Consider the following 19,756-nt stretch of genomic DNA (forward strand, 5'->3'; position numbering starts at 1 on the left):
AATACCTAGGAATAAATTTAACCAGAAATGAAAGACCTGTACATGGAAAACTATAAGACACTAATGAAAAATTGAGGAAGGCAGTAATAAATTAAAAGATATTGTGCTCATAAGTTAGAATATTAGTATTGCTAAAATGTTCATATTACCTCAATCTGCAGATTCAAAGCTATCCCTATGGAAACCCTAATGGCAATCTTCACAAAAATAGAACAGATAACCCTAAAATTTGTATGGAACCACAAAGACCCTGAGCAGCCAAAGCAATATTGAGAAAACAAAGCTGGAGGCATCACAATTCCTGGTTTCAAACTATAGTACAAAGCTACAGTAATCAATAAAAACAGGCAGATCATTGAAACAGAAGACAGAGCCCACAGATAAACCCATGCATATACAGTCAATTAAGACAAAGGAGTGCAGAATATACAATGAGGAAAGGATAGTCTACTCAACAAATGGTGTTGGGAAAACTGCATAGCCACATGCAGAAGAATGGAACTAGGCTATATCATATACAAAAATTAACTTGAAATGGACTAACGACTTGAATGTAAACTTGAAACCATAACACTGGAAGAAAACACAGGCGATAAGCCCTTTGGCATTTGGACACAGTGATGATTTTTTGGAACTGGCTCCAAATGCAAATACAACAAAAGCAAAAGTAAACAATTCGGAATACATGAAACTACAAAGCTTCTTAACAGCAAATGAAACCATCAACAAAATAAAAAGGCAACCTACTGAATGGGAGAGAGTATTTGAGAATCATACATCTGATAAGGGGTTGATATCCAAATACTCATACAACTCAATAGCAAAAAACTAAACAAACCAATTAAAAAATGGGCAGAGAATCTGAATAGACATTTTTCCAAAGAAGACATACAGATGGCCAAGAAGTACATTAAAAGATGCTTGACATCACTAATCATCAGGGAAATGTAAATCACAATCACAATGAGGTGTCATACCTGTTGGAATGGCTATTATCAAAAGGCAAAAAACAAACACCCCCCCCACAACAAGTGTTGGTGAGAATATGGAGAAAAGGGAACCCTTGTACACTGCTGATGGGAATGTAAATTGGTGCAGCCTCTATGGAAAGTAGGTTGGAGGTTCCCCCCAAGATATTAAATATTGTATGACCCAGCTATTCCATTTATCCAAAGAAAGTGAAAACAGCAATTCAAAAAGATATATACACCCCCATGTTCACTGCCTCATTATTTATAATAGCCAAGATATGGAAACAACATGAGTGTCTGCTCAAGGATGAATGAAAAAAGAAAATGTGGTGGCCAGAGGGAGGAGGTGGGCAAAATGAATTAAGGGGGTCAAAAGGTACAAACTTCCAATTATAAAATAGTTAAGTCATGGGGATATAATACACAGCATGGTGATGTTAAATAATACTGTACTGCATATTTGAAAGTAGGAAGAAAAACTTTTTTTTAACTTGTAAAGGGCAGGTGTTAACTAGAATTACTGTAGCAATTGTTTCTCAATAAAAACTAATATAGAATCATTATGCTATACACCTGAAACTAATATAATGTTATATGGCAACTGTACTTTAATAAAACCGTAATATGTAAAACAGACACCCTTCTTCTCTCCCGCCCAACCTGTGCCAATCCCTCATATCCCAGATTGTGACTTTCTAGAGCAGAGAGCATTGATATCAAATCAGATTAATTAAGGTAACATTACAAGACAAATCCTGGACATGTGAACTACAGTCCAAGATTATGGGGAGATCTTAAAATCCTAGGTCAGGTAGAAGCTAATTCATAATCTAAAGGACCATTCTAAATGAAGCAAAGAAAAAGCACCAGTTAGACTTTAGAACCAGAAAGATTCATTAGACAATCCAAAAAAAAAAAAAAAAACCAAAAGAAAAATACCAATCAATCAATCAATGAACCCCCCCAAACAGTTCTAATCACTTCCTGGCTTTTAAAAGTTTTAAAGCAAATGAAACTGAATAAATTTCCCATGTGTTTCAAGGGAAAACAGGCCCTTCCTGCCTTTAGTTAAACTCTTTAGTTGAAGGTCCTGATGCTCCAATTTTGGAGACTATGACTGCTCGACAGGCAAAATACAGGATGAAAAAAAAGATGATAGTAATTTGGTAACAAATTATAAACCCCAACTGGCCACCAGCACTTCAAAGTAATCATTAGTTAGAGTTAGTGGGGTTGTGGTCAAAGTGTTATAGAGAAGTACTGTCTCCTGCTTTCAAAGTATAAATGGCTAGGACCTTATAGATAATGAAAAAACAGAAACATAATACTGAGAACAAGCAGAGTGACTGCAGAAACACTACTACCGAGTTATTTCTCTTAATTTCATTTAATTTTTGAAAAAGCACATTCAAACCAGCATTTCTTTCAACACAATAATAGGTAGGTCATCTAATATTAGGTATATAATTTCTCCTAACTACATCAGTACAAAAATAAGTAAGGACAATTTTCATTTCTTTTCAAACTGAGATAAGTAACTTCAAGTATAACGTTACTTAACTTTAAAGATACACACAAAACATGAGTACTTTTCCATGGTTTCGCATGTTATTTTGGATTAAATCTCACGTTAATCTCTTTGCTGGCTGGTGACCTATCTATTGAAATATGTTTTGATAGAACTTATTTTTCTATTTCTCAGTTTTGTGTCTCATATTTCACAGGGAAAAAAGGAAGAGTGCATTTTCTAGAAATTTCAACACAAAGCAACAGGCAGGAATGACAATTTATTATTGTAGATATACTGCTCTTTGGCTCAAATTCGCAACTCTGAATCCTGTGCCAAGATGTTCTTCAGTAATCCCGCACTGGGCAGAGCCCTTTAAATCAAGAGGTCAAGAGAAACAGTGGAACATCTATTGGACCACATGTGAAATTTTTACAAAACACTATCTTCAGCCCTGGCAATATGGCTCAGTTGGTTGGAATGGGTTTGATTTTCAGTCAGGGCACATGCCTAGGATATGGATTTGGTCTCGGTCAGGGCATGTACAAGAGGCAACCAACTGATGTTTCTCTCTCACATCGATGTTCCTCTCCCTCTCTCCCCCTTCCTTCCCCTCTCTCTAAAAAAAAAAAAAAAAAATCAATAAGCATGTCCTTGGGTGAGGATTTAAAAAAAAACACACTATTTTCAGTTGAAGTAACAGAAAAGTCTGAAAGGAAAAAAACTTAAAATCAGTCAGTCAATCAATCAATCAATCTAATCCTTGCATGTTTTTATTTCTACAATTACAGCCATAACTCAGAGTTTTAAATTTAATTTTTAAAGGATTAGTATTTTGATGTATGATAAAAATTTAATGAAGACTTCAAAGCCAGTTTCTGCTCTCTGTATAAAATAATTTCATTATAACAAATTCTATGAGCACTGTCAAAATTTTTTAATTCAAATATCCATTTGACAAAATTTTCAAATAATATTATAAATCAGTAATCAACCTGCCTTAATTTTATTGACATGGAGATGACTTTTAAATGCTTAAGTAGCATATAAATTTTAAATAAATGGAATTTAACCTGCATTAAACTCGAATGTCCACATCAATCAAAACTTCTATAGAAAATACTGCATGCTTATTCTTGCTACAGAACATGCAATTATTTACCTTATTTATTATTTCCCAAAAGCAAACAGGCAAACAGGAGAAAGTTACTATAGGCACATTTAAAGTCAAGTTCAGTACATATATTTTATCTTGCCTACTATGTGATTGGCCACAGATGCCAAGAATGCAATGCTGAAAAGGATAATCACTATTATCAGCATGAACAAATACCATGACCAATTAATTATGTCTAACATAGGCACAGGTACCACTCACATGACACATTTTACCATCCCTAATATGGAAGTTCTTTGTTAGGTAGCCCCAGATTCAAATCCTGGCCTCACCCCTTAATAACTGTATGACTTGAGATAAATTACTAGTTTCCTTGGCTCTAAAATGGGAATAACAATCCTTAAATTTGTCAGAGCTAAGTAACAACAGACATGAAGACTTAAATACAACCTGACATACATTTCTTACTTAATAAAAAATAGCTATTAATAGTATTATTATAGGAGTTTGAGTCTTTCAGAACTCACCTGTGACTAATCACTGAATATGATCTTCAAACAGGCAGGTCCCTGTCAGTGTTGGCCGCTGTCGTGAATGACTCTCACTCAGCAAGTCACTGGGAGAATGGCATCAGCCAGCTGTGGCTGCATCTGCTGAGCAGAGGCACAGGCCACCCAGGCAGTACGCACCAACATGACCCATGAAGCAACAAAAATCCACCCTCTCGTATTCCTCACACCAACGCTACAGGCCTGAGGTTTGTGCACATAATAATGTGCCATTTGCTTAGAATGAGGTCTACAAAAATAATGGTTTCAAAAATAGAACCATTTTGTTCTTCCTGAGACCACTCACCTACCTGGCAAGTATAGGATAAAAACTGGTGATTACACTCCTCCAAGAAATTTCAGAAATGGTCTTAATCTAGGCCTACTCAATACTAGCCATACTGAGAGAAAAAAGACTTCTATTGACATGAAATCTACTTTAATGACAAAGTATACATATAATGAAAAAAGACCTTTAAAAATTTAAAGTTAGTTAGAAAATGCTTATATACGAGGTCTGTCCAGAAAGTATCCATCCAGTATTATGAAAAAGAGACATTTATTGAAAAAGATACAAGATACGTTGTACACAGGACAATGATGCCTCAGTCCCCTTCAAACTAGGCACCTTGGGACCTCACACAGTTCTCTCAATTGCTATCACTGCACAGTCATATTTTCCTGAATCTCATCCATGGTCTGAAATCTCTTCCTTTTCAAAGGTGATTTTTGGGAAAAGCTAGAAATCCCAGGGTGCCAAATCTGGGCTGCAGGGGGCTGAGTCACCTGGGTGATATGATGTTTGGCCAAAAACCTCTGTACAAGATGTGATGCATGAGTGGGCGCATTGTCGTGATGAAGTTGCCCATCATCAGTTGCCCAGAGCTGCGGCCTTCTGAATGATCTGAATTATTTCTGTGGAGGAATGTTCCAACTTAATGCAAAATTTGATTTATATTCATCACTCTACTTGCTCAGTCACTTTGAATGTGTCAACCACAGAGTACACATGCTCATTCAACAGTGCCCACCACCCCCACTGACTGGTAGAGTGAAGTCATCATTGTTCATGCATGAGCATTCCAGCCCCCTCTCCTTGGCTCTCAGGTTACACCAATATTGTGCAAACCATTCTTATATTAACAAGGCTGGACTTCTTCCGGACAGATCTCGTATAACCAGGAAGAATAAACAATATAGCTAAAAGGAAACTAATTCCTTTTATTATAAAAAGTAAAGTCTTCAACACTTACAAACAGTGTCAAATCTTATGATTTTATTTGAAATTCTAACTCTGTGGTTACCCTTTCTAATGTGAACAGGCTTGGCCACTTGTCCAGGTCCTATTACATGATTTTAATGAGCTAAGTGAATCTGATTGGAAAGCAGTAACAGTGCAAGGACACAGGGTTTTAAGAGTCAGCAGACCTGGGTTCACTGCTAATTTTAACCGTGTGTCCCTGAACTCCCTTAAACTCACGGAGGGTCATTTCTTCATCTATAGACTATACATAAGAATATTTTTCTCATTAGTTTGCTTGTGAGCATCAACCTAGACTTACCTATTTAAAAGAGTTTTATGAGCAATATAGTGCTGTGCCACCAGAGAACCACATTTTCCCATGGGTTTATAAAATAACTCTTGAATTACTGGCAACCAGAGAGAAGCTGGGAGAGAAGTCCTGTGGGCACAGCACACAAGGAGCACTCTGCCCTTTTATTGGGTCAGACACTGCCCAGCTCCCTGAGGACGAGCCCATGCCAACAAAGAACTTTGTGGATAACAATGCTGCTCACTACATGGAAATTGCCTGTTTTTTTAGTTTTTTTAACTTTAAACTCCAGCAGACACATTTTCCTTTTTTTGATTCTGTAAATTTGGGTGGAGGGAAAGAGCAAAAAGATGACACTCTGCAGCTCTTAAAGCTCCTATGGAAGGAAACATAATGGATGCAGAATGCCCAAGAATGAACAAATGTGGATACTAACCATAGTCCCCACAAATTTTTAAGAATTCGATTCTCTTACATAATTAGTAATGACACAAATAATATATGAGCACAGTTAATGTTTAGGTGTCAAGAATGATATACTGTCCTGGCTGGTGTGGCTCAGTGGATCTGAGTGCCAGCCTGCAAACTGAAGGGTCACTGGTTCAATTCCCAGTCAGGGCATATGCCTGGGTTGTGGGCCAGGCCCCTGGTAGGGGGCACATGAGAGACAACCACACAGTGATTTTTTTCTCTCCCTCTCTTTCTCCCTCCCTTCCCTTTTCTCTCAAAAATAAATAAATAAAATCTTAAAAAAAAAACAAGAGTGATACACTGATACGAGGACAGATGGGACAATTACTTCTACTCTTCTATCTTTAGAAATACATGAAGCCATTTACAGCCACTGAGAAAAGACTAAATGACTACAATTCACACAATCAACATTCAAATACTCCTTGCCAGTTATAATGATATTTGGGTAAGAAGATGAGATTTGCTTTTCTCACTTTCAAAATATTAAATGCCTGACAGCTTTTTAAAAAGTCATTTGTAATACTTACTAAGCACCATATGCCAGGAATTGTTTTAGGTGCTTTGAATGTGTCATTTTAATTGTCATAATAATCTCAAGACATAGGTACTATTATTATCCCTACTCTTAGAAAAAAAAAAAAACATGGTGAAAAGAAGTTCCAAAACATGTCCATGATCACACACCTCATCAGGGAAAAGCCTAAAAATGAATCAAGGCAGTCTGCAAGTAGAGCTAAAACCTTGAACTAATACACTCTGCCAGCTAATGAATAATTAAGCAGAATATACATTATACTTAACTGTTTCAAAAGCTTCAAAGACACTAGTTTATCACTGAAGGTCATGGGTCAGTATCCATTTGGTAATTAATCATGTCATCACATTTACCTTACTCAGGTATTTGTGGGGTTGAAGGTAAAGAGGAAGCAAGGGCCTGGAAGAGTAACTAGAACATCAAAAATTATATTGCTCATCAGAAAGAGGAAAGCTCTTCTGGGAAACATTTGCTTAATCTTTTTGGAAAACAGGTTCTGAGGAAATTCTCAAGGAGCCTCTTGATTATGCAACACTAACTAAAGTAAAAAAAAAAGTCTACCATTTTCAATGGGGACTTCTTTCCATGGACACATTGCTGAATCAGCTCTTGGAAATGGAGTTGACACAGACCAAACCTCACCAGGCCTCATCCCACAGAAACTGCAATAAAAACTGTCATATTGCCACCAGATTCATTCATACGTGGCTGGAATATATAAAGATATAACTTTTGAGGGAAATAACAAGGTCTAAAAACTAGGATCGTTATTTTACCCATAATGAGGCATGGAATTCTTGCCATTCCAATTTTCACTGGGAGCCACTTAAAAAAACAAACAAACAAAAAAAAGTTCCCCACTTCTAAGTTCAACAGGCTCTTCCTCAGTCTCACAATCATCAACTTCCTAATTACAAGAGGACCACTGACCATCTCTCTAACCACCTCCATCCTTTTTAAGTGTGCCTGCTGCCTGCCCCTCTGGACACTTCCACTTGACGGAAGTTCTTCAGAACTGTCTTTGTTCATCTCTCCCCATAGTTCCTTCAGATGACCAATCATCTCGTACACTTTCACATGTGTATCCTCTCTACACATTTGGTCCTAAAGGTTCTTCATGTGAGAATATGTCAATTCAAATATTATGAGCAAGACAGTCCACGATTCTGCCCTGACTGGTGTGCTCAGTTGCTTGGACGTTGTCCTGCAACACAAAGGCTCACCAGTTCGATTCCCAGTCAGTTCACATGCCTGGGTTGCAATCAATGTTTCTCTCCATCTCTTTCTCCCTCCCTTTCCCTCTCTCTAAAGATAAATAAAATCTTTTTTTTTTAAAGGCAGTCCATGATTCTCTGTTATACTTTTATTACTACAGCTCCCTCTGAGGGGACAATCGTAGGACCCTGTGACAATATTATCCTGGACACAAAGCCCTGAGAATTCTCTGGGTTCTGTGGATGTTCGGTAGTCTTTTGGTTTCTGAGGTACAATGAGGGCTAATTCTTCAGATGACCTTGGCAGATCTTTCTCAGATCTGCATGGAACAGAACAACTCAATTCTTAGGTCTCACAAAATAGGTGGTCACCTCCTAACAGAGATACCTGAAATTTAGGTTACTCCAAATCATTAATACTTTGACTTACCTTCCAACTACAACTTTGTCTACTTCTAAATCACTTTGATCCTTTCAATTAATTGCCATAAATCCCAGAGCCCCTAAAAGAAAAGGTTGTTTCTATCAAACCAGAACAAGAATCTTGTCTTTAAGTTAGTCATCTTCCCATACACACTCAGATTCACATCCAGCTGTCTTGTTTATCCCCAAACACATCATGCTCCTCTGAGCCTTTTTAGGCTTTGCACATACTGTTTGCCGGGCTGTTCTAAAAGACCTCTCTCCACTTCCTGAAAACCCTGCTCATCTTTAAATACTTGGCTCAAATGATACCCATAAGCAACTTTCCTTAACCTCTGCACAGTTAAAGTACTTGCCCATGTGCTCCCTAGCACTCTCTTCACTCCACTATTGCATAATTTATATTGTGACTATATTAATTTACCATATTTTGCCATGTGTAATGTGCTTCCATGTATAATGCATAACCACATTTTTGGCCCAAACTTTCAGGAAAAAAAATCTTTCATTTTAATTCAAAAAAATTTTTTATTCAATTACAGTTGTCCTCATTTTCCTCCCATTATTCTGCCCTGCCCACCACCCTCTCCCACATTCAATCCTCCCCCACCCAGTCCTTGTCCATGGGTCTTATATACTTGTTCCTTGACTTCACCCTTCCCCGCTTTTCCCCATTATCTCCCCAAACCCCGCTCTGGTCATTGTCAGTTTGTTCTTTATTCCCATGTCTCTGGTTCTATTTTGCTGATTTGTTTTGTTGATTAGGTTCCACTTATAAGTCATAGGGTATCTGTCTTTCAATGACTGCCTTATTTCACTCAGCATAATGCTCTCCGGATCCATCCACGCTATCCAAAGGGTAGAAGCTCCTTCTTTCTTTCTGGTGTGTAGTATTCCATCATGTAAAGGTACCAGAGTTTTTTGATCCACTCATTTACTGATAGGCACTTAGGTTGTTTCCAGCACTTGGCTATTGTAAATAAGTCCGCTAGGAACATTGGGGTGTTTTTTAAAATTAAATAACTAATTAATTAATACTTAGAAACAAAACCAATTATTGTATTCCAGGGTAATATTTTGCATATGGATATCATTTTTGCTTTCTAGAGTTATATACTTTTAATGCATAAGCATAAATAAAAGAGTTAAAACGTTTATATAGATATGGAATTAATACTACTCATGTATGATGTACATCCTTTTTTCCTCAAAAATCTGGGCAAAAAAGTACACATTATACATGGTAAAATACAGTACTACCTGCTAACTCCCAGTAGACCCTCTGGGCAATACCAGGTCTGAATACACATTTGCTAATGAAGAGTACTATGGAAGGTAATGGTGGAAAAGCTTTGATCCTTTTGCAAATGATTCAAACCTTGAAGTCTATTGCTTCCTCCAGTTTTTGTAGTATTAGAAGTTATTTATAAATTATAAGAAAATGTATCTGGTATGTGTATTATCAACTATTCTATTAATTTTAAAAGTTCAGCTAGATTTTCTTCCTAAGTAAAACAGGTCTATAGCTGGTGTACAAAACAAATGCCCTTGATTCACACAAAGTCTATTAAATGCATACAAAAATTCATATATACAATTTTTTTCTTGTATTCAGACTATGATTCATCCCAAACACAGGAAAGCACAAAAGAAAACAAGCCTACCAAGGGACAGTTCACAGAGAAAAGTGGGTGTGATGCAGCAGTAGAATCCATGCCTCTCAATGTCAAAAAAGTACTTAATGCAGTCAACAGAGACCAACCCTCCACGAAAACTGAGGAACCACATGTGAAATTATTTACGACTACCACCTACAATGTCTAGTCCAATGGACCATAAAGATACATTAAGGAAGTGCCAGAAGTACATATGTAACACAGCAGAAACACCTACCCATAAAACTTACCCAATACCATGGGGTACTGCATAGAAAGACATGAGAAAGCAGGTGTCCGATTTCAAGATATATTAAAAATAGGGACACATTGTTCTTTATCATTCCCAGAGATGCTGGGCCCCACACTTCCAGGAAGCACAATACCAGATGCACAAGTAGACACCACAGTCTAATGTGAATGGCAGCCAGGAATGCAGAGTGACTGCCCGGCCCTGCCCAGTGACTTTGATGATCCCTTTGTTATTCATGGCTGTGTACAGTCCATCTCTGGACTATTTACAGTATATGTATGTCTGTGTAAAGACATAAGTATGTCTTTACAATAGGTACATTTTTTCATGAAGGCATATAATGAAATCTTAGATACTTGGTTTTCAAAAACACAATCCATGTTCAACTTTCTGAATATAAATGTTTTTTTAAGAAAATCTATAATAATGATTTAAAGTTAACAAAAATGGGTACTCAAGGTACACCCACCATGTGGGCTGTGTACATCCTATTGTTGTAGTTGAGTCTTGATTGCTGTTGGCATGCACAAGGTCAGCCACTGCCTGTGTTCTGTCTGGAGTGACACAGCAGAAGCTACAAAGCGATCTGCACATGGCTATTTGTGCTGGGCTTGGACATACCCAGGAGATGCCACTGTGTAAACCAAGACTGGCTGCTATGGTGCTAGGTCTGGGGCAACTTACTGAGAGATATGGGGCTTGCTGAAGCCAGGTGCTGCTTGTTTGAGAGGACTTAGGAAAATCTGAAGCAGTGGCTAAGATAAGTCATTCGTATGGAAAAGCCGCTGGAAGCCCTGGCTGGTGCAGCTCAGTGGATTGTGTACGGGCTCCAAATCAAAGGGAAAAGCCACTGGAAACAGCTTGGGTGGGCCCGAAAGATAGATGGGGCAGGGCCCAGGGAATCACCAGGGTGGGGCAAACAGTGTGAGCCAGGTTGACCGAGTCTCAGGAACAGTACCCGCCTGCCAACTCTGTGACTCTGTGGGAAGGAGGGCTCAGAAAAAAAAACAATGGCCACTGCCAGTACTTCTGTTGGAGAAAACTGCTCCCCACCTCTCCTCCTGATGCCAGGCAATTCAGTTCCTCCCAGTGTCTCTGATGACTTTCAATCTGCTACTCCCATGCTGGAGCTCAGAGGGAGTAAGCCCAAATCAGTGTGTGTATGGGCCCTTTAAAAGGAACTGCCTGGGACTCCAGAAGTTTCTGCTTTCCACAGTCTCGATCCCCACTTGTTTTTACAGCAAGAAATTATGGAGACTTATCTTCCTGGCATGGGTCTGGGACTCCGAAGCCCTGAGATATCCCTCCCAATTTTTATCTGCCCCCCGTGGGTGTGGGACCAGCCTGTTTGGCATCTCTGCACCTCCTATCAGTCTCTATGTGGTTTCTTCTTTAATTCTGTAGTGTAGGGCTTCCATTCAGCTCAATTTCTAATAGTTCTGACTGATAGTTGTTCTATAGTTTAGTTGTAATTTTGATGTGGTTATTTTCAAGGGGACAAGCTGTGTTTACCTATGGTGCCATCTTGACTGGAAGTCTCAAGAATAGTTTTTGATTTGACATATGCTAAATTTAATTGTTTTATCTTTAATGTAATTATATATGAATCACTCCTTTTTAACCTTTGCTATTTAATTTTTCCTTTCCCCAAATCCATCAGACATTCATGGACATTCTCTTCTGGTTTATTACTGTACTTTTATATTCGTTAAATTTGTCTTTTTTAAAAATTTATTCTTAGAGAGAGGGGAAGGGAGGAAGAGAGGGAGAGAAACATTAGTGTGTGGTTGCCTCTCATGCGCCCTCTACTGCGGACCTGGTTTGCAACCTAAGCATGTGCCTTAGACTTGGAATTGAACTGGCGACCCTTTGGTTCACAGACCGGCACTCAATCCACTGAGCCACACCAGTCAAGGCTATATTCATTATTTGTAATGGCATTTTATCAATACAACATTCTCCTGAGGTTTCTATTCTCTTCCAAATATTTGTCTATTTTATAAACATCATACTATTTAATTATATCTAGCATTACAAGTTCTCCTTCATAATTCCTCTTTATATAAATATTTAATGGCTCTTATTTTTTACAAAAATGAAATTTCAGAATCACTAACCTGCAAAAACATTACTGTTGAGATTCTGATTAAAATTATATTAAACTTACAAATATAAAGAGAATAAAATAATTATTAAGTTGTCTTTGTATCTAGAAACACTGAGTGCCCACATCCTCGAGGTGAAGTTTAATAGTTTCCTCCCTATATGCCATTCACATTTCTTACAAAGTTTAATCCTCAGCATACTTTCTGTTGCTACTATGAATGGGCTCCTTTTTCCTCATATTTCCAAATTGGTTATTACTACTATATAGGTCATATTAAATTATTTATAATGGAATTTTACAACACTCTATTAGTTTCAGTTGATCGTCTTGGGAACTTTTTATTATCTATAAATAATTTTATCCTTTCCAACAGTTCTTTCAGTCCTTTTTCTTTATAGACTAGCTGCATATTTCAGATCTATTTCAGATAGTAGTGATGATAGCTGGTTATACTGTTAATTCAAACAGGAGATAAAATTTTATTATTTCACCATTGTTAGTATTTTGGCTCTTGCCAGCTTGATTACGATTTTGTTTAAAAAATTATAGCTACTTCTCAAAATATTCACTGTAGCATTCTCTAAACAGTGAGATAATGGGTGATTTTATTTTTCCTCACATTTTGCCAGTAAATAGATTATTTAGGTTTTCTAAATCTACCTTTATACTTTCTAAAATTTAAATTTTAAACTTTAAACCTTTGTTTATTTATATTTTTAAAAGAATCATCTGTTTGATTGAGGTTCTCATACACATGTGAAAATGTACCTACAAAAGTATTATCACTTTTTAACTATAGATAACTACAGTTATACCCTGTAACTTCTAATTTTGTATATTTTTATTAGACTAGCCACAAACTCTTCCCATTTATTTTCCAAGTTTCCTAGAATGAATGGATACACACCCCCTTACCTCCTATTTCTTTTAACCTTCCTTCCTTACACAGAACATTTACTGTATTTTTCAGACTATACGACGCACTTTCTCCCCCCAGATTTGGAAGGAAAATTGGGGTGCATCTTATAGTCTAAATGTAGCTTACCTGGCTAGTAAATGTAGTTTACATTTATATTGGTGAAATATTATGCTATTTATGCTATTAAATATTTTACCACCTTTTTTGCTTCAAAATTTTTTCCCCTATTTTCCTCCTCTAAAACCTAGGTGCATCTTCTGGTCTGGTGTGTCTTATAGTCCTAAAAATATGGCAACTGCAAATCACCTTGATTAGTGAACAGCATTTTGCAAAAGGCAAGAGAGAAGCAAACATTAAAAAGCTTTTTCTTTATAAAAAACATTCTGCCCTGGCTGGTGTGGCTCAGTGGATTGAGCAATAGCCTGCAAACCAAAGGGTCCCCTGCTTGATACCCGGTCAGGGCACATACCTGGGTTGCAAGCCAGGCCCCCAGGAGCGGGTGTGTGAGAGGCAACCACACATTGATGCTTCTCTCCCTCTCTTTCTCCCTCCTTTCTCCTCTCTCTAAAAATAAATAAATAAAACCTTTAAAAAATATATCCTATTGTCCTTTGTGAAAGATAGCATATCTAAAAATAATGTCTGGATACAAATTTCTCAAAGTTAACTTACTCCATTAATAAAAATGATATCCCATCTTTTTCATTAAAGTACACTTTTACAAGATGCCATAAAGTAAAAATATTAACAATTTGATATTAGGAAAGTCAAAACATTCCCTGATCAGAGTTCAATGAAAACCAGATTCCAATCTTCCAATCTTCTTAGTATTAAGACTTCATTTTAACAAATGTATATACCAGTTTTTTCAAATTCTATTTCTTTCTTCATTAAGTAATCATTATATTGTCCCTATTTGAACATCCAAAATGTGTTTGAGGTGCATTATCAAAATATGTCAACTTCAAACATAAACAGCTAAACTTTGCTTTTTTTTACTCTTACCAGGGAAGTTTCAAAATGCTAAAAAATGCAAACTGCTATGTTCTAAAAACAGAAATGAAATAATGAGGTCACAATAGATGGCTCCTTTCTTGGAGGAAAAAAAAATGATGATGAATGCAACCGGAATGTTTATTGTCACTAAAATTCTTCAGGCCTCGATTCCAAGTACATGCCTCTTGATGCAGGTTACCATGACAACTTAAATTACAGACAATATCCCCCCTTCTACCAAGTTGTTTTCTCCACAGGATCATTTCAAACCTCCTAAAATGTGTGATCATGAATTATCTGTCACAATAATAAATATCTCTTTACCAGTTTTATTCAGAAATACCCCAATCTGACCCTGAAAACCAAGTATAAGCATATAAAAAATAAATTCCATTAAGTCTACATGGGACAGAAAACCTAACTTGAAAACACACACACACAGCTTAAAATATAAAACGTTGATGGTATTTTGAAAGTGCTCCTCGTTACCAGAGGCACAGTGTGTTACCACAGAGCACTTTGTCACAGAAACTATGGGAAATTACTTGCAAGGCCGTTATGAAAGAAGAATATAGAGCTAAATCCTGTTTATCATTATTTCCCCCTCGCTGATAATTTTACAGGAAGGTACCAGAAAAGTGTGCATGGGGGAAGTCCTATTTCAAATAGAAAGAGAAGCAAATAACTAATCTGTAAAATCTTATTTTGTTTTACCCAATTTTTTTTACAGAAAATATGGGCTTTATAGTTTACTCTCACAGCTTCAGATTTATAAACCTAACAAAGATGCCTTGTGATAAACTGTGAATTATTCTCTATCATCATGCTTTAAAAGAATAATGGCTTGGGGAAAATTGCATCATTATGGAGAAAATGTGATTTAGTAGAGATAATCTGATTGTAAGACATTAAAAATTTTAAGTAGCTCTATAAAAAAAGGCTTCAGGTCTTTTACAGTGTAGCAAATACTGAGAATTAAAAGTTGGCTTTGTTGATCATCCAAGTTAACATGACTAAAATTAGATGCCTCATTCAGAAAGACTTGGGGAATTCATATACCCTCCCTTCTATGAGTAAGCTGGGTTACTTCAGTACCAGCACAGGCAAAAAGCATTTCAAGTTTCCTGTGTAGCTCACTATGCTATGCCCTAGCCCAGGAGCCCTCTATTCATGTAAAACAAACAAAACTTAATTTAAAAAGGAAAACAAGGCAGTATGCTAAAGGAACCTCTTTGCACTTGAAGTCAAACATCAGTCATTTATTTTTTAGCATACTGAGCATTTGAGCAGAAACAGCAAAAAATGAAAACTCTTCTGGGAACTCAAGCAACTCATGAATCTCCTACGTGTACTAGTGGATAATGACTAGTTTTCCAACAGGAACAAAACAATTAAATTGTTCAAGCTCAAATGTACACAATCCCTCGACACTAAACTTGAACCACAGTTCCTTCTTAGTACAACTTAATATATAAATCCTCCTAAACAGAAATAATTCATGTATAAAAGAAAGATTTACGAAACAGCTTTATCAGTAACGGAAGCTAAAACTAAAATTTAAGTGCCTGTCCAATCATGGAGAGAACTCTACTCAGCTGAGCTACACAATACATTTTTTTCTTCTTATGCTTTTTTTCTTTAGGCTGTAACACAAATAATTACAAAGAGCAGGGCTCAACCAGGATTTTTCAGGTCTCACACGGACATAACAAAATTGCCTTATTACCATCAGACCATCATTTGCGCTCACCACTTGTGGCCCTCTGTAACTGTTTTCCCTAATCCACAAGCAATGCAGCACAGTCCACGGAACAACTGAACCAGTGAGAGTATAGGCTTATGCTTTTAGGGCCCCATTCCTTCCACACAATCTAGTAAATACTAGAGGCTCTAAGGTTATACTTTTTTTATTTCAGGGGGAAACTAATGTATGTGAGACCTTTGAAATGCCATCATCTAGGAAAAAATCAAGCACAAAACTTTTACAAATGAGGGATTAAGAACTTGACGAAAGGGCACACTGGTTGATGCCCTTACACATTTTATTCACCTGTAAAATGTGAACAGTTTATTCTAACTAATTCACTTACTACAAACAATGTCAAATTACTTTGACCTTGTGACTGGGACCAATAAGTGACTCAAGGTTCAAGAGATAAGGGACAACACACATCAAACAGACAAAAAGCAAGTGCAAAATAATTTAGTTGTATTTCCTCACCTCAAGGGATTCTGTGCCTCTCTTTACTTGATGGAGTCAATTACTGACACTACGAAAGGGATGGAAGCTCAAACTATAGGATATATCTCACACTTACCAAAACCTTCCAGCCTTTCACTGTTAGGAATACCTAGGTCTCTGCTCTAAAAGAGGTTGTCCATGTAAAGCATTAGTCTGACAGTGTTCAAGGAAGCCCAGGAGTAGAAACACAATTTGTAATATTTTGCTTCAGACTTCTGATTTGGAACCCAAAGCGTGTTTTATGATTCTAGTAGCATCAACCCAAATTTGAATCTAGGGCTTTACACTACAGTGGCAAAAGATACCATCGTTAACCACATTTATAATTATCTATAGCCCCCGCTTCTTAAGAGTTCACCAGTGAGCACAATCTCTAAAGTCTCCCAAACTTAGAAAAAAAATTGATTTAAGTCACCGTAAGTGATACTCTGCTAGGAAGTACGTAGGGAGTGCAAATGTGTGGACTCACCTGGTCACGCTGGAGCCCTCAGGTGGGGAGAGTGCGAGGTCGTCCGGACCGGAGGATGGGCGGGGCACCAGGCACAGGCACCTAAAAACATACACAGCGTTCTTACAGGCCTGGCTCATTTTTATCTTAAAAATACTAAGTCACCCCATTTTAACTTATTATCATTAAAGAGCAAAAATACACAAGCTCTCAGCTTCAAATGGTTCTCCCAAGAACAATTGTTCCTTCCCTTTCTGATCCTCCCCGAATTGCAGTACTTATGGGATAGTTTGTTTGGTTTGGTTTCAATTAGTATTTTTGTGCCTTTGAAAAAGGAATTTCAGTTGTTTCTTAAAAAGGTCATTTGATGGGCCCATGGTGTGCGAGAGAAACTTGGGGCTGCCTCCTCCTCCTGGCCAAAGCTCCCTGCCATCCCCCAGTAATTTCTTGAGAGTGGTTTAACAGTTAGACATTTGGAAAACTGCCTGAGGTCAGGGCCTAAAAATGAAGCGGGAGGAGAGAGCTCAGGCTTTCAGCACCAAAAAATAAAAACAAAAGCATGCCGCACTTTCCCTTGGTGAGTAAAAATCACAGCCGCTGGCTGCGAGAGTCAGTTGGCTCCAGTCCTCTGACCATTCTATCGCCTAATGCTGTGAGAATGTGACCCCCTGGCACGACGTTAGTTAGAAAGAAAGCCTAAGAAAGAACTCTTGGCTACAAGGCGAGCACTGACGCAATTCTAATGTCTGCTACATTCAGACTATACCCTTCACAGGCGTTTTTTGCATTTATTTATAGAGAGGTTTGCTTTAGGGACAAGACCATCTTCTGTCAACCACTTTTTAATGTACCAGGAAACTGAACTTTTATTATGAAAGAGAAAACGTTACCAAAGAAGTTACAATCAAATTATTAGTTATACAATAATGGGAAGAATCAAATTAGAAATAGTGTGAGGAGAAAGAGCTGGAGAACCCCAAGTCTGATGCAAGCCATCAGAAAATACACAAATTTCAAACACAACCGAGGAAGCGAGTAAGTAGTCCAAAGTGTCCCCTTCCATCCCAGGGTTCTCCTTGCTCAACTACTATAATCCTGAATGGTGACATTGTCTCCAAATCTGGTTACTGGACTAACACTTCATATAACTTAATAGTTTTTATAAAAGCACCATTCATTTCCGGATTATTTTTACATAGTGTTATAGCTGTAGTGCAAAAGTGCATTAGTGCATGCTTCCAAGTTTTACAAGAAAAAGAGACTAGCATTACATTAAATTTTTTTTTTCCCAATGAAAATGAATAGGCTTTGAGCCAACCAGATACCATAATATTCCTGTTTCATCTCTTACATAAGATAGCTTCAACAGACCTACTTATCTCCTGGAGAAGCTGGAGGAAAGGCATGCATTTGAGGCTGATATGCTTTGGTAAAAGGGCTTGTCCACGGAACATGGTGTCATTGAAGAAGCAATGAAGGGGCAGCCCTGCTGGAAGAGAGGGCTGGGGGCGAGTCCAGAATCTGTGAGAAGAGGCTAACTAGCCTAACCACCCTAATCCCACCCTCAGGCCCACAAGATACCTGGAATCCAGCCTAGTTGGCAAAGTGATTCTTACTTATTTAAGTCAAAATCTCTTTTCCTAACCATCATCACTCTTTTTACTTTTGTTTTCAAGAAAATCTTTTGGAAGTGAAAAGTGGGCAGTTGAGAAGGAGTTACGAGAATATAATCCTTCATAATCATTATCTTTTGTTCATAAAATAAAGTTACCACTACCAGAGTCAGACACTTAAAAGGAGATTAGGATGCTTACTCCCTTGTATGTAACTGAAAATGATACTATCTTACATATATGCTGATGTTAAAATCTCTCCTTTATAGATGTTTATAATTATAAAATTCTGGGTAAGTCAAGGCACTTTGGGATGGGACGGGAAGTGTCCCAGTCCCTCCAGTGCCCTGGGAATGTGCTTGGGATGCCTCTGGTAAATAAATACCCAGCCTGACCAGAAGTGAGGGACTCCGGCTCTTGTGGACGGTCCTCACCTTTCTAGTCCCTGCGAGGCTCAGCTGTCTCCCTGGCCTCACCAACTTTTTGCGCTGGCCAAACTCCAACTCACCCTCGCAGAGACAACGCAAATGTCTCACATCCCCCGCAAACCTTCCCTCAGCCAGAGTGACTGCTCCAGGTATTCTCAAGTGGCTGGCTAACTGTACTCACTGGCACTGTTTTCTAAATCCTTACAACCCTATGAGGTAGATAAGCTGTAATAAGAGAATTATCAGAAAAGAAAACTAAAAAACAGAAAGGTTAAATAACAGTTTAAGGCCGTATAGCTATTAAATAGGAGGACCAGGAATTGAACATGGGCAAATGGGCAGAGCCCATGATCTTACACAACTGACCTCACTACTCCAATATGTATCTCTATTGCCACGTTTGCCTTTGCTTGAGGGCAGAGACATTTTGCACTGACATCTGCATTCACATGGCCCACAATGTAAGAGATGTTCAATAAATGTCCACTGAGGCCTAATGAATTCAGAGGGTTTTACAGAATGACAGAGGGTTGTTCAGTGATGCTAACCTTATCGTCAGTGAAAACCCTGTCTAGCTAAATGATTCCTTTCATCTAGATACAATTCTCCTATGACCACATATCTGAAAAAGAGATATCTATTACAGAAGTAACTGAAATGGACCAATAATCAACATGTTACCGACATGTGCAATTTGGAGTAAAAAGAAGGAATAAAAATTAGAAACCTCTATGCTCCAATAATTATATTATT

The 19,756-nt window shown here is 37.7% G+C and overlaps 1 protein-coding gene across 2 annotated transcripts in view; it reads right to left on the reverse strand.

The window, feature by feature from the left end:
• RASSF8 (Ras association domain family member 8) overlaps positions 1-19,756 on the reverse strand; it is a 97,209-nt gene that overhangs the window by 52,680 nt on the left and 24,773 nt on the right. Inside the window, exon 2 of one of the 2 annotated variants that reach the window (XM_028532196.2) lies at positions 16,984-17,064. The exons of the other annotated variant lie outside the window; for it this stretch is intronic. The gene's annotated coding sequence lies outside the window, so the exon portion shown is untranslated. The remainder of the gene's footprint in view (positions 1-16,983; positions 17,065-19,756) is intronic. 2 annotated transcript variants of the gene reach the window in all.

Source organism: Phyllostomus discolor, chromosome 2 (assembly GCF_004126475.2).
Source record: "Phyllostomus discolor isolate MPI-MPIP mPhyDis1 chromosome 2, mPhyDis1.pri.v3, whole genome shotgun sequence".
NCBI classification, from domain to species: domain Eukaryota; kingdom Metazoa; phylum Chordata; class Mammalia; order Chiroptera; family Phyllostomidae; genus Phyllostomus; species Phyllostomus discolor.